Source organism: Amia ocellicauda, chromosome 6 (assembly GCF_036373705.1).
Source record: "Amia ocellicauda isolate fAmiCal2 chromosome 6, fAmiCal2.hap1, whole genome shotgun sequence".
Lineage (NCBI taxonomy): Eukaryota > Metazoa > Chordata > Actinopteri > Amiiformes > Amiidae > Amia > Amia ocellicauda.
This window is the reverse complement of record NC_089855.1, coordinates 42940685-42951745: the sequence shown is the minus strand read 5'-3', so window position 1 is coordinate 42951745 and position 11061 is coordinate 42940685. Positions and strand designations below refer to the sequence as shown.

Genomic DNA, 11061 nt, shown 5'->3' with positions numbered 1-11061 from the left:
AAAGGAAAACACCGAACAACGCATGCAGGGCAGAATTAGGCCAATACACATTATTAATCAACATACACAAAAGAGCAATTAAATTCTGGCTTCATCTAATAAACAGCGACACACACTCCTACCACCACAAGGCCCTGCAATGCCAAGAGCTGAACCCAGAGAGGAGCCCCCTCAGCCAGCTGGTCCGCAGGCTCACTGCACAGACACACACCGACACCGGCCAGCCTCAGGACAGCAACACACACATGCACACAATCAGAGTCAACCAAATTATCACACAGCACAAAGAAAACTACATCACCCATTGGGAAACACACACAAAGCACAAAGTAAACTGCAGTGCTATCGGGCCCTAAAAAGACACTACACATTGTCAGAAAACCTTAAATTCATAACGAACGAAAAACACAAAAGGATCCTGACCAAATACAGGCTCAGTGAGCACAGCCTGGCCATCGAGATGGGCCGACACAGGCAGACCTGGCTGCCCTGAGAGGACAGGCTGTGTCCCCACTGCCAATGCCGAGAGGTCGAGACAGAGCTGCACTTTATTCTAAAATGTGAAAAATATAAACATTTACGAGCAAAATTTTTCCCCAAAATAGCAGATCTCTATAAGAGATTTCCAGACCTGCCAGACTCGGAGAAAGTGCCAGTCCTTCTGGGAGAGGAGACCAGCTGCATATTACTGGCAGCCCAGTATACAGCTGCCTGCCACAGCCTGAGGGACACAGTGGACACTCAGTCCACTCACACAGGGGACACTCCTGGACACAGGCAATGACACCTATGCTACACCCAATTATTACTATCAATATCAGTTTTATGTCTCTCTGAACTATGATTGAATTTTATTAATTGAAATTAATCAGTTACCTGTTTTTAACATACATATTGTGTAATTATGTATGCAAATGTACATATATATGTTCAAAACTGTTGTTTGTCACCATTGCTTTGGCAATAGTTCTTTTTGTTCATGCCAATAAAGCACGTTGAATTTGAATTTGAATTTTGAGAGAGAGAGAGAGAGAGAGAGATAGAGTGTGTGTGTGTGTGTGTGTGTGTGTGTGTGAGAGAGAGAGAGATACTGTGTGTGTGTGTGTGTGTGTGAGTGGGAGAGTTGGTGGCTGTGTTAGTGTCTGTCTGCCTGTCTGTCTGTCTCTCTCTCTCTCTCTCTCTCTCTCTCTCTCTCTCTCTCTCTGTCTCTGTAGATGCATCATAGGGAACATATGTAACAATCTCTCTTTTTGTTTACCAAAAATGTGAATGAACGTATTTCAAGTGGGTTTTGCCTTTGTTGGAAACGTTTTAAGATGATTTATGAAGTGTAAATTGGATAAGTCTCAATTCTCCGTAGTTTTCAATGTATGTGCCATTCAGTAGCATTCATGTTACAGATGTGTCCTATGCAGTGGTAGTGTCAGTAAAATGTCAGTAAAACTTTATTTTAGCAATAATACAGGGGAACAAATGCAAATAGAGGGTCCTCACTTTGTATCTAATTTACCAACAACGTTTAAAATTAAGCTGCAACAAATGCTGTATAATCGTATGTGTGTTCATTCACCACGTGCTAAAGTCTGATAGCTTTGATTATATATATTTTTTCTCAAGAACAACAAATGCTATTTGCTTGATTTTAACAGAGTATGTCATAAATTCCATTATTATGAAGCCTGCCAAGTTGTATGCTGTAATATTAAATATATTCAAAGTTACATCATTTGTATGTTTTTCCTATTATGTAACAAATGTTCCCTATGTGATATATGGATTATTATTTTTGGAAAAGGTATAACACATTGCTATTAACTATGTGTGTCAGTAAAAGTTTAAAAATCCTGACAGTTTTTTATTGATCATGCAAAATAAGTGTTTAGGGATCATTTGTAACTTAAAGTTAGGGTTAGTGTTAGGGTTAGGGTTATGAATATAATTGATATATAGAATTGTTAAGAAGTGTAAATGTTTACATTCCATTTTTCATGGACTGTCTGAAAGTTTCAGTTCTATATTCGGTTTGGAAACCGTTTTTTTTTTCTATTTGTGTATATGATAGATATACATCTATACAATATCTTCACTATTAAAGATAAACGCATTATTTTCGGCATTGTGAAAGCACATTGGTATTACCTATGTGTATCTTTAAAAGTTTAAAATTCTTAAAGGTTCTTTACTGATCTTGCAAAATAAGCTTTTAGGGAACATTTGTAACATAGAGTTAGGGTTAGCCACTGGGTAAGGGTTACATCTTACACAAGGGTTACACAAGCGCCGGAATGAGGTCAAGGACTCTGCTGTTTTGACTTCGGTGGTGGAATGACCTGCCCACCAAAGTCAAAACAGTCCTTGACCTCATTCCGGCGCTTACTCAAGACGCATCTCTTCCGACCGCACTTGTAATATTAGTCCTGTATCTCTGCTAGATAGCACTTCAGCTTATTATGCTCCTCTCGTTCTTGAATGTTTTCCTCCTTGCTCCCTTTCCTGTAGCCCTAGTCTGTAACCCTACATCTTGAGAGCACTTAGCTTTCACCGTCCAGGATGTAGGAAGTCTTTTAATGTACTTGTGTAAATTGTAATTGGAATTTTTAAAATGTATTTTGAATTGCGATATTTTTTAACTAAGTTGAATTTGTAATGATTGATGCCTTGTACTTCTCTGTATTTTTGCACTTATGTTGTAAGTCGCCCTGGATAAGGGCGTCTGACAAGAAATAAAAATAATAAAATAATAATCTTCAACAGTAAGTTTATTCATGTTAATTTTTCTCTTCAATGTTAAAGAACAGAATTAACCAGCTCACCACAAAGGAACATGGTAGTTACTATTGCAACATGGATTACACAAAAACATTGAAATCCAAGTATGTAGTGGTCCTTGGGCCATTGCGTGGTGATCCAGATCACTTCAGCACGGATTTTGCAGTGGTCTGGACTACAACTCCAGGGACTACTGTGCAGTGGTCCAGACCTCAGAAACTGTATACATATGAACACTGAAGAAGGCATCATAACTGTAGCCAATACTTTGTGGTTAAAATGCTTAATTTAATCCCTGTATTGTACGGAATAATAATAACAACTGTAAAACATAAGAGAAGGGCCTGATAATAAATACAATACACAATAGACTAGAACCCTTAGAATATAATAATATGAACATTTTCATAATTAGTATGATTGTAGTTTGGATGATATATTAATGCAAGTTGATAACATATTTTACAGAAAATGGGTTTAAGGAATTGTGTCAAAAAACTAAAAGAATAGCTTTAGGGACCATTGCTGCATTATTCCAGACCAATGTATAGCCCACTTTTCTTTTAAATTATGTTTAAAACAAAATTGAGGAAGCAGTGGTTAGTTCTGAATCAAACATATTGACTGCCTCACTCAATCTGTAAGTCCTGCAGCAAACATTGGAATATGCATAGATATTTGCACAGACTGGTATTAATGTCCCAATTAAATAACCAAATGCCATTTTTGTTGTTTCAAATGTGCCCAACAACTTACCAGTATGTCCTTTTAGTATGTCACAAAGTTTCCCTAATTCGTTTTACAAATGTTCCCTGTATGATATGAATGTTCCCTAAGCATGTGACGAATGTTCCATAGTTTATGTTACAGATGTGCCCTAGCACTTCTCTCTCACTCTCTCTCTCACTCTCTGTCTCTCTCTCTCTCTCTCTCTCTCTCTCAATTCAGTGCATTTGTATTGTCAAAGCAATAAACAATATCATTATAAATCACAATAAGATGTAATATAGTACAGAAAAACAAAATGTAATAAAATGTGATCTTTAATACACACAAATATGTATGGCTGGTCGGAAGCGTCTTGGACTCGGGTTCCTCTTCATTACTTATAACGCTTTTGCCTTTTGTTAAAGCTTTCCATGGAGGGGAATGTGGATGAGTTTGTACCATTCTTGGGAGGCTCTGCCTTGTTGGGGCGGAGCTGTGATCCAGGTGAACAGCAGATCGGGCAGAGCTGGGCATGTGGGCGGAAGAGGAGGAAGGCCGGTCAAGCAGATAAGCTTGCTAAGGTACGCAGCAGCAGCAAACAGCCCCCCCATCCAGCCAGCCAGGCAGTCTGGCTGGCAGTGACTGAGTGGTTAACAGATGGCAAGCAACGGAATGCACGTGCTCTGTGATGTCATAGCAGTCAGCTCAGAGAGAGGTTCATGATGTCATCGCTGAGCTGGCTGGCTTGGTGAGTCTTGCTGGCTGTGTATGTGTGTGTGTGTGTGTGAGAGAGAGAGAGATAGAGAGTGTGTGTGTGTGTGTGTGTGTGTGTGTGAGAGAGAGACAGAGAGAGAGAGAGAGATTTTTTGAATATTAACACCTTTATTTTACTAAAGAAATAGTAACAAAACATTTAAAACAAACTAGAAACACCTAAAAAACATTAAAAAAACACAGCCTATTCTAAAAACCCTCAATAAAAAGCACTACACACGTGCTACCAATAAAATATTCAAGTGAATTAAACCAGTTGGTTTAAATGTCCAAAGTCAATGGCACAGAGGGCCGCCCCGACCCCCCACATCTGCAGAAAAGTGTCCAGGTCTCCCGTCAGGCTGTAGAAATTGTAATCCAGTCGCACTCTGGAGCTTACGAGAGACCTGAAGAGGGAGAGTGTACACTGTTCCTGCTGCGCTCAGTCTGACTTCTCCTACTGCTCAGGATAGACAGCTTAGCCTGCCCCAATAGAAAGTTTGCTAACTGACAAACATGTCATTGGCGCTGCTTGTACTGGACTCCCAAAATAAACAAAGTGCGTGAGAAAAGGAGGCCCAGCTGCTTGAACAGGCTCTCCAGTGCAGTGAACAGCAGCTCTAATCTAGGGCAGTGTCAGAAACAGTGAAAAAGAGTCTCTCTCTCCCCGCAGTAGGGGCAGGTGTCGCTCACTCTGGGGTCCAGTGTATGTGAAATAGAGTTTGTTGCGATGACGCCATGCAGAAGCCATGCAGAAGCGGGGGCTTGTTCAGGCTCCTCCAGGCCGGACAGGCATCTTCCCCCAGAGCCAGGTGCTCCCTCCAGGGGGTGTCAGGGAGGGGCTGCAGCTGCTGATGGTGCAGCTCCCTCACACTGAGCTGATTGAGCTCCTGACGATGAGCTGTGAAAACAGACACACTACACAGACTATGAGGCGACAGTTAGCGGCCTGATGAGCTAGGGGGGACTGAGAGACACAGACAAACAAGGGGAAAGACGGTGTCAGGGTCCTTGGGCCAGCAGTGCTGCGTGAGAGCCTGGAAAAGCTGCTCCACAGCGCCTATGGGAAGGGCGTTCTGTACTGCCCAGAGAAATCTGGTTACGACTCTCAGTGACCTCATACCCAGCCTGGCAGCCAGGCTGTCGGCACCAACCCACTGTCCCCTGTTAAAATCCAACAAATCCCTCAGCCGGATCACGTCGACCTTAAGCAAGACTGACCTGAGGCTGCTGGAGAGCAGGAGTGGACAGCAAAAACCGGGGTTATACAGCAGTGGCTCCTCTAACAGCCAATACAGACTGCTGTCCCCCAGCTCCCTACCCAGGGAGAAGCGCTGCCACACCTCTAAAACAGTACTATAAAAAACAGGCAGGGAAGGAAGTATATTGGGACGTGTCTTAAGTAAAAACATGTGTCTGTCATAACAAGTGTCCAGGGCGGGAGACACTGGGGATCTGGAGGGTACAGGAGCCTCTGAGCTGCCTGCAGCCGAAAGGCACTCAGCCTGCTTAACAGATCTACCAACCCCTGTCCCCCCTCCTGGAGCGGCAGGTATAGCACTGCTTTGCGCACCCAGTGCAGCCCGTCCCAGAAGAAATCCAGGAGCAGGGTCTGTATCTGGGACACCAGGGCCGGTGGGGTGTCCAGACAGGCATAAGTGTGCCAGAGCATGGAGGCCACCAAGTTATTAATAACAATTGCTCTCCCCCTGAGGGAGAGCTGGGGCAGCAGCAAGTGCCATGCCCTCAACCGGCCCTGTACCCTCTCCAGCAGGCCAGCCCAGTTCTCCTGCATCTCCCCCAAAGTCACACCCAGCACCCGAGGGCCTGAGAGAGACCACTGCAGCCCCGCAGGGAGGGCAGGGGGGGCAGAACCCTCCCACACCCCAACCAGATGAGCGCTGCTCTTGCCCCAGTTGACCCTGGCTGAGGAGGCCCTGCTGAACTCCTCCAGACACTCCCACAATGACCTGGATGTCTCGCTGGCCAGACTGTGTCTCAGCAGCATAGGCCGACACCCTGACCGCCTGCTCTGGGTGACAAGGCATGGACAGCCAGGCTAGCAACTGCCTCAGCCTGTGCAGCAGGGGCTCGATAGAAAGGAAGTATAGCATCCCTGACAGACTGCAGCCCTGTCTGATGCCTCCATGGATGGGGATAGGCTCACTCAGGCCACCATTGATCTTCAGCACACTGAACACACGACAGTACAGCAGCTGAATAAATTCTACGAACCGTGGGTCGACACCAACTGCTCTCAGCACCTTAAACAGGCACTGCGGCCAGCATGATGTCTCTGAGCCGCTTAGCCAGAGCCTTATACAGGATCTTATAGTCCTGACACAGCAGCGCCACTGGCCTCCAGTTCACAATGGAGGACAGATTCCCCTTCTTGGGCAGCAGGGTCAGAACAACTGTACGACAGCTAATGGGCAGCAGCCCAGCTCACAGGCCCTCCTACAGCACTGAGAGCAGGTGAGCCCATCCAGCCCCGGTGCCCAGCACTTATTGAGCTCTTGCATTGCGCAGGTCAGCTCTGCCAGGGTTAGTGGGGCCTCTAACCCCTTGACCCCATCCTGTGGGACCTTAGGCAGACCCTACAGAAACTGCTGCTGCTGCTCCAGGCTGCCCGGCTCTGCGGAGTACAGCTCCCTACAGAACTATGTGGCATGACTACCCATCTCTTGCCCATCCTGCAGCACGCGGCCCTCAGCCGTCCTCAGGCAGAGCATCACCCTGCTCTGCTGCCGCCTGCATTCCAGCCCAAAGAAGAACTTGATGGGCGCATCCATCTGTGTCAGGCTCTGGAACTGCGAGCGCACCATTGCTCCTCGAGCCCGCGTCCTTAGCAGCTCTGACAATGCCTGCTGCATAGCTTTGAGGTCCTCTAATGCCCCCGAATCTCCAGCATCCAAGGCTCGGTGGAGCACCTGAATCTCTCCTTCTAACTCCTTCATAGATTCATTCAAGCTGTCAGTCCTATGCTCAGTGTACTTCTGGCAGAAGAGCCTGGTCTGAACCTTGCCAATGTCCCACCACTTTCTCAGGGAGGCAAATCTAAGGCGCTCTGATCTCCATCTCTGCCAAAAGAAAAGAAAAGAATTACAAAAAATTCTGTCCTGCAGCAAGCTATTATTGAAAAGCCAGTAGGCACTGCGCAGCCGGACAGGAGAAAGGGTGACACTCACAGTGATGAGACAGTGATCAGTGGTCAGGTGGGGGTGAAATGGCAGCCACCGATCAAATTGACTTGATGTCTAAAGTTATAAAATCTATCCAGCCTGGCTAGCGACATAATGCTAGAACCCGGCCTCACCCAGGTGTACTGTATCACCTTTGGGTTGGCATTCCTCCAGACATCGACCAGATTGTGCAACTGTGTATTACCTTCCAGCTGTTTTGCTGACTGTGGACTGGGCTCCAAATGATTCCTATCTAATCTATAGTCCACAGTACAGTTCCAATCACCCCCCCAAAACCAGGATCTCCTCAGCCCCACAGTCTGCTAGCGCTTTGCTGAACACCAAAAACACTGACAGTCTGTCTCTCACAGCATTGGGGGCATAGATATTAATAAACACAAAGGTCCTTCCTCCGCTCTCAGCCTTTACCATCAACAATCTTCCACCAACAAACTCTGTTTTCTTAAAATAATCCATTTTAAAAGTGTGTGAAAATAAAATCCCCACTCCCCCACTCACACTAGACCCTTGGCTAAACACACTCTCTCCTTTCCACTCCCGCTGCCACTCACACTCATTCACACTGTCTGCGTGCGTCTCTTGTACAAATAAAAATTGAGACATAATAAAACATACTATTAACCATCATCATTAGATAGCAAAGCAGTCCTGACAACACTCTTTCCACTTCTTTTACCTGTAGCACTACGGCTCACTAAACTCCGCGAGTGCCACATCCTGCAGGATCACTTGTGCAGATGCCAGGAACTGCTTTGCATTAGGGAAGAAGTTTTCTAAAACTATGTTCCTCTTCCCCTTGGTCTCTCATAAAAAATCCTTAATGCTTTTAGCACTGTATCCCGCAGTGTCAGAGGAGACGGGCTCGCCCTGGGAGTCAGCGATGTCCCCCTCAGCAGCGCTGTCCGAGTCTGCGCTCTCCACAGCCGCAGCACTGCACTCAGACTCCCGGCGCCGCAGCCGGTCGGCCACCTTGGGTTGAGACGGCAGGTTCCCCCAGACAGACTCCCCTGACTGCGAGTCCCGCCGCACCACAGCCCCCACACCGCCTCCGGGATCCTCCTCACCAGCCGTCCTCGCAATATTCGCCTTTTTAGACAACTGTATCAACGGCCTCAGAAGACGGGGCAGACTGCTTCTGTTGTCTTTTCCTGGGCACTTTAAACCCATCATCACTGGCTAAGTGTTCAGTCTTGGTGGCGGCCGCATCAGCAGCAACAGCAGCTCCCTCCTCGGCTAACTGAGCCCGTGGCTGCTCTGCATTCTCACTGCTAGCAGCTTCCCCACTAGGCTCCCCTACTCTGTCCCCACCGAGGCCAGTAGCGTTTGCCACCGCCTCCCCCTCATTGCTCCCCCGGACGGCAGAGCCGACACCAGACGGCCCTGCCTGCTCCTCACCTTCCTCTCGCCCGGCCGCCGGAGCCTCTCCCTGAGGGCAAGAGCGACTGATGTGCCCCTGCGCCCTACACCTGAAACACCTCATTGTATCAGTTGACACGAACACCACCTACACTAACCCCTCGATCTTAAACTTCAGAGACAGGCTTAACTCATCGGCGCCGTCCGCCAGCACCATGAAACCCTGTCTGCGGTAAGAGAGGACGTGTTTCAGCTCCGGGGCGCTGCAGCCCAGCAGCACCCTCCTAATGGCGCAGGTGAGCCGGCCATAGCGACTCAGATCCCCCGCCAGCAGATCGTTGCTCAGGAAGGGGGGCACATTGGAAGTAACCACCTTTACAGCCGGGGTGGCCAGAGGGAGCGTGGGCAGGAAGGTCCCCTTCACTGTGACCCCCTCCTCCATCACATCCTTCACCAGCGCCTCAGAATTCAGGAAAACCACAATGCCCTTATTCATTCGAGCCGCAGAGACGATGTTCTGGAAGCCGACCTTCCTTCCGATCTCCATCGCACAGTCCTCTACCGACACCTACTCCTGGGACACGAGTATAAACCCGTGCTTTCGGGTCAGCGTTTCGTAATTAAATGAAGGGAGGGGTCTCCCCGCCCGCAACGCCATGCTGATCTAAATCGAAAAACAACCCCCTAAACCCGAATCGTTTAAAACCAACAAACGATTAAAAGTATCTACAAAAAAACAAGAAAAGGAAAGAAAAAGAGTAGTAAAAACACACACACACAATCTCTCCAAACAAACCTCCCACCACCACTGACTCCCCCCATACACTCCCAGCATGCAGAGAGAGAGAGAGAGAGAGAGAGAGAGAGAGAGAGAGAGAGAGAGAGAGTGTGTGTGTGTGTGTGAGAGTGGGTGGGTGGGTGGCTGTGTTAGTGCCTGTCTGTCTGTCTTCTGTGTCTGTCTGTCTCTGTCTCTGTCTCTCTCTCTGTCTCTCTCTCTCTCAATTCAGTGCATTTGTATTGTCAAAGCAATTGGACATTCAAACATACATTTATACATACATACATACATACATACATACATTTATATGGAAAAGAAACAATACAATTATAAATCACAATAAGATGTAATAAAGTACAGAAAAACAAAATGTAATAAAATGTGATCTTTAATACACACAAATATGTATAGCTGGTCGGTAGCGTCTTGGACTCGGGTTCCTCTTCATGGAGGGGAACGTGGATGAGTTTGTACCATTCTTGGGAGGCTCTGCCTTGTTGGGGTTTTGCTGTGATCCAGGTGAACAGCAGATCGGGCATAGGTGGGCATGTGGGCGGAGGAGGAGGAAGGCCGGTCAAGCAAATAAGCTTGCTAAGGTACGCAGCAGCAGCAAACAGCCCCCCCATCCAGCCAACCAGGCAGTCTGGCTGGCAGTGACTGAGTGGTTGACAGACGGCAAGCAACGGAATGCACGTGCTCTGTGATGTCATAGCAGTCAGCTCAGAGAGAGGTTCGTGATGTCATCGCTGAGCTGGCTGGCTCTGTGTGTCTTGCTGGCTGTGTGTGTGTGTGAGAGAGAGAGAGATAGAGTGTGTGTGTGTGTGTGTGTGAGTGGGTGGGTGGGTGGCTGTGTTAGTGTCTGTCTGTCTGTCTGTCTTTCTGTCTCTCTCTTTAGTTTTCAATGTATGTGCCATTCAGTAGCGTTCATGTAACAGATGTGTCCTATGCAGTGGTAGGGTCAATAAAATGTCAGTAAAACTTTATTTTAGCAATTATGGAGGAAGAAATGGAAATAGAGGGTCCTCACTAATTATCTAATTGACCAACAATGTTTAAAATTAGGTCTTGCGAAGCTGCAGAAAATGCTGTATAATTGTATGTGTGTTCATACACCAGCTGATAAAGTCTGATAGCTTTTGAAGACTCTGTATAGGCTTTGGGATCAGTTCTTCTGAACATGTACCGGTGTAGATTGGACTTCAATAGGAGGAAGTGACACAATAAAGACATATATGAGCCGTGCAGGCGGACAGTCTTAGTGCCCACGCAGGCTCTTCATTGGGGAAATCATTGACTGAACACATTTTTTTTGAAAATTTGTTTTCCTGAGGTATCTGGGAATCATTATTGAAATCAATTAAAATGCTTATTTTCTAAAAATATATTTTATTAGGAAAATATCTTAACTTATTAATTCAAATAATGGAGCGAAATATGTGTATAAATAGTAATAATACATGTCAATAAATATAACTTGAATTGTGTAGTAAAAAA

General features: G+C 46.5%; 1 non-coding gene across 1 annotated transcript; it reads left to right on the top strand.

The window, feature by feature from the left end:
* The first annotated feature begins 3852 nt into the window (after positions 1-3852).
* LOC136751981 (U5 spliceosomal RNA) lies at positions 3853-3967 on the top strand. The gene has a single exon (XR_010817163.1). It is a non-coding gene; the product is annotated as a U5 spliceosomal RNA (small nuclear RNA).
* Positions 3968-11061: the final 7094 nt, after the last annotated feature.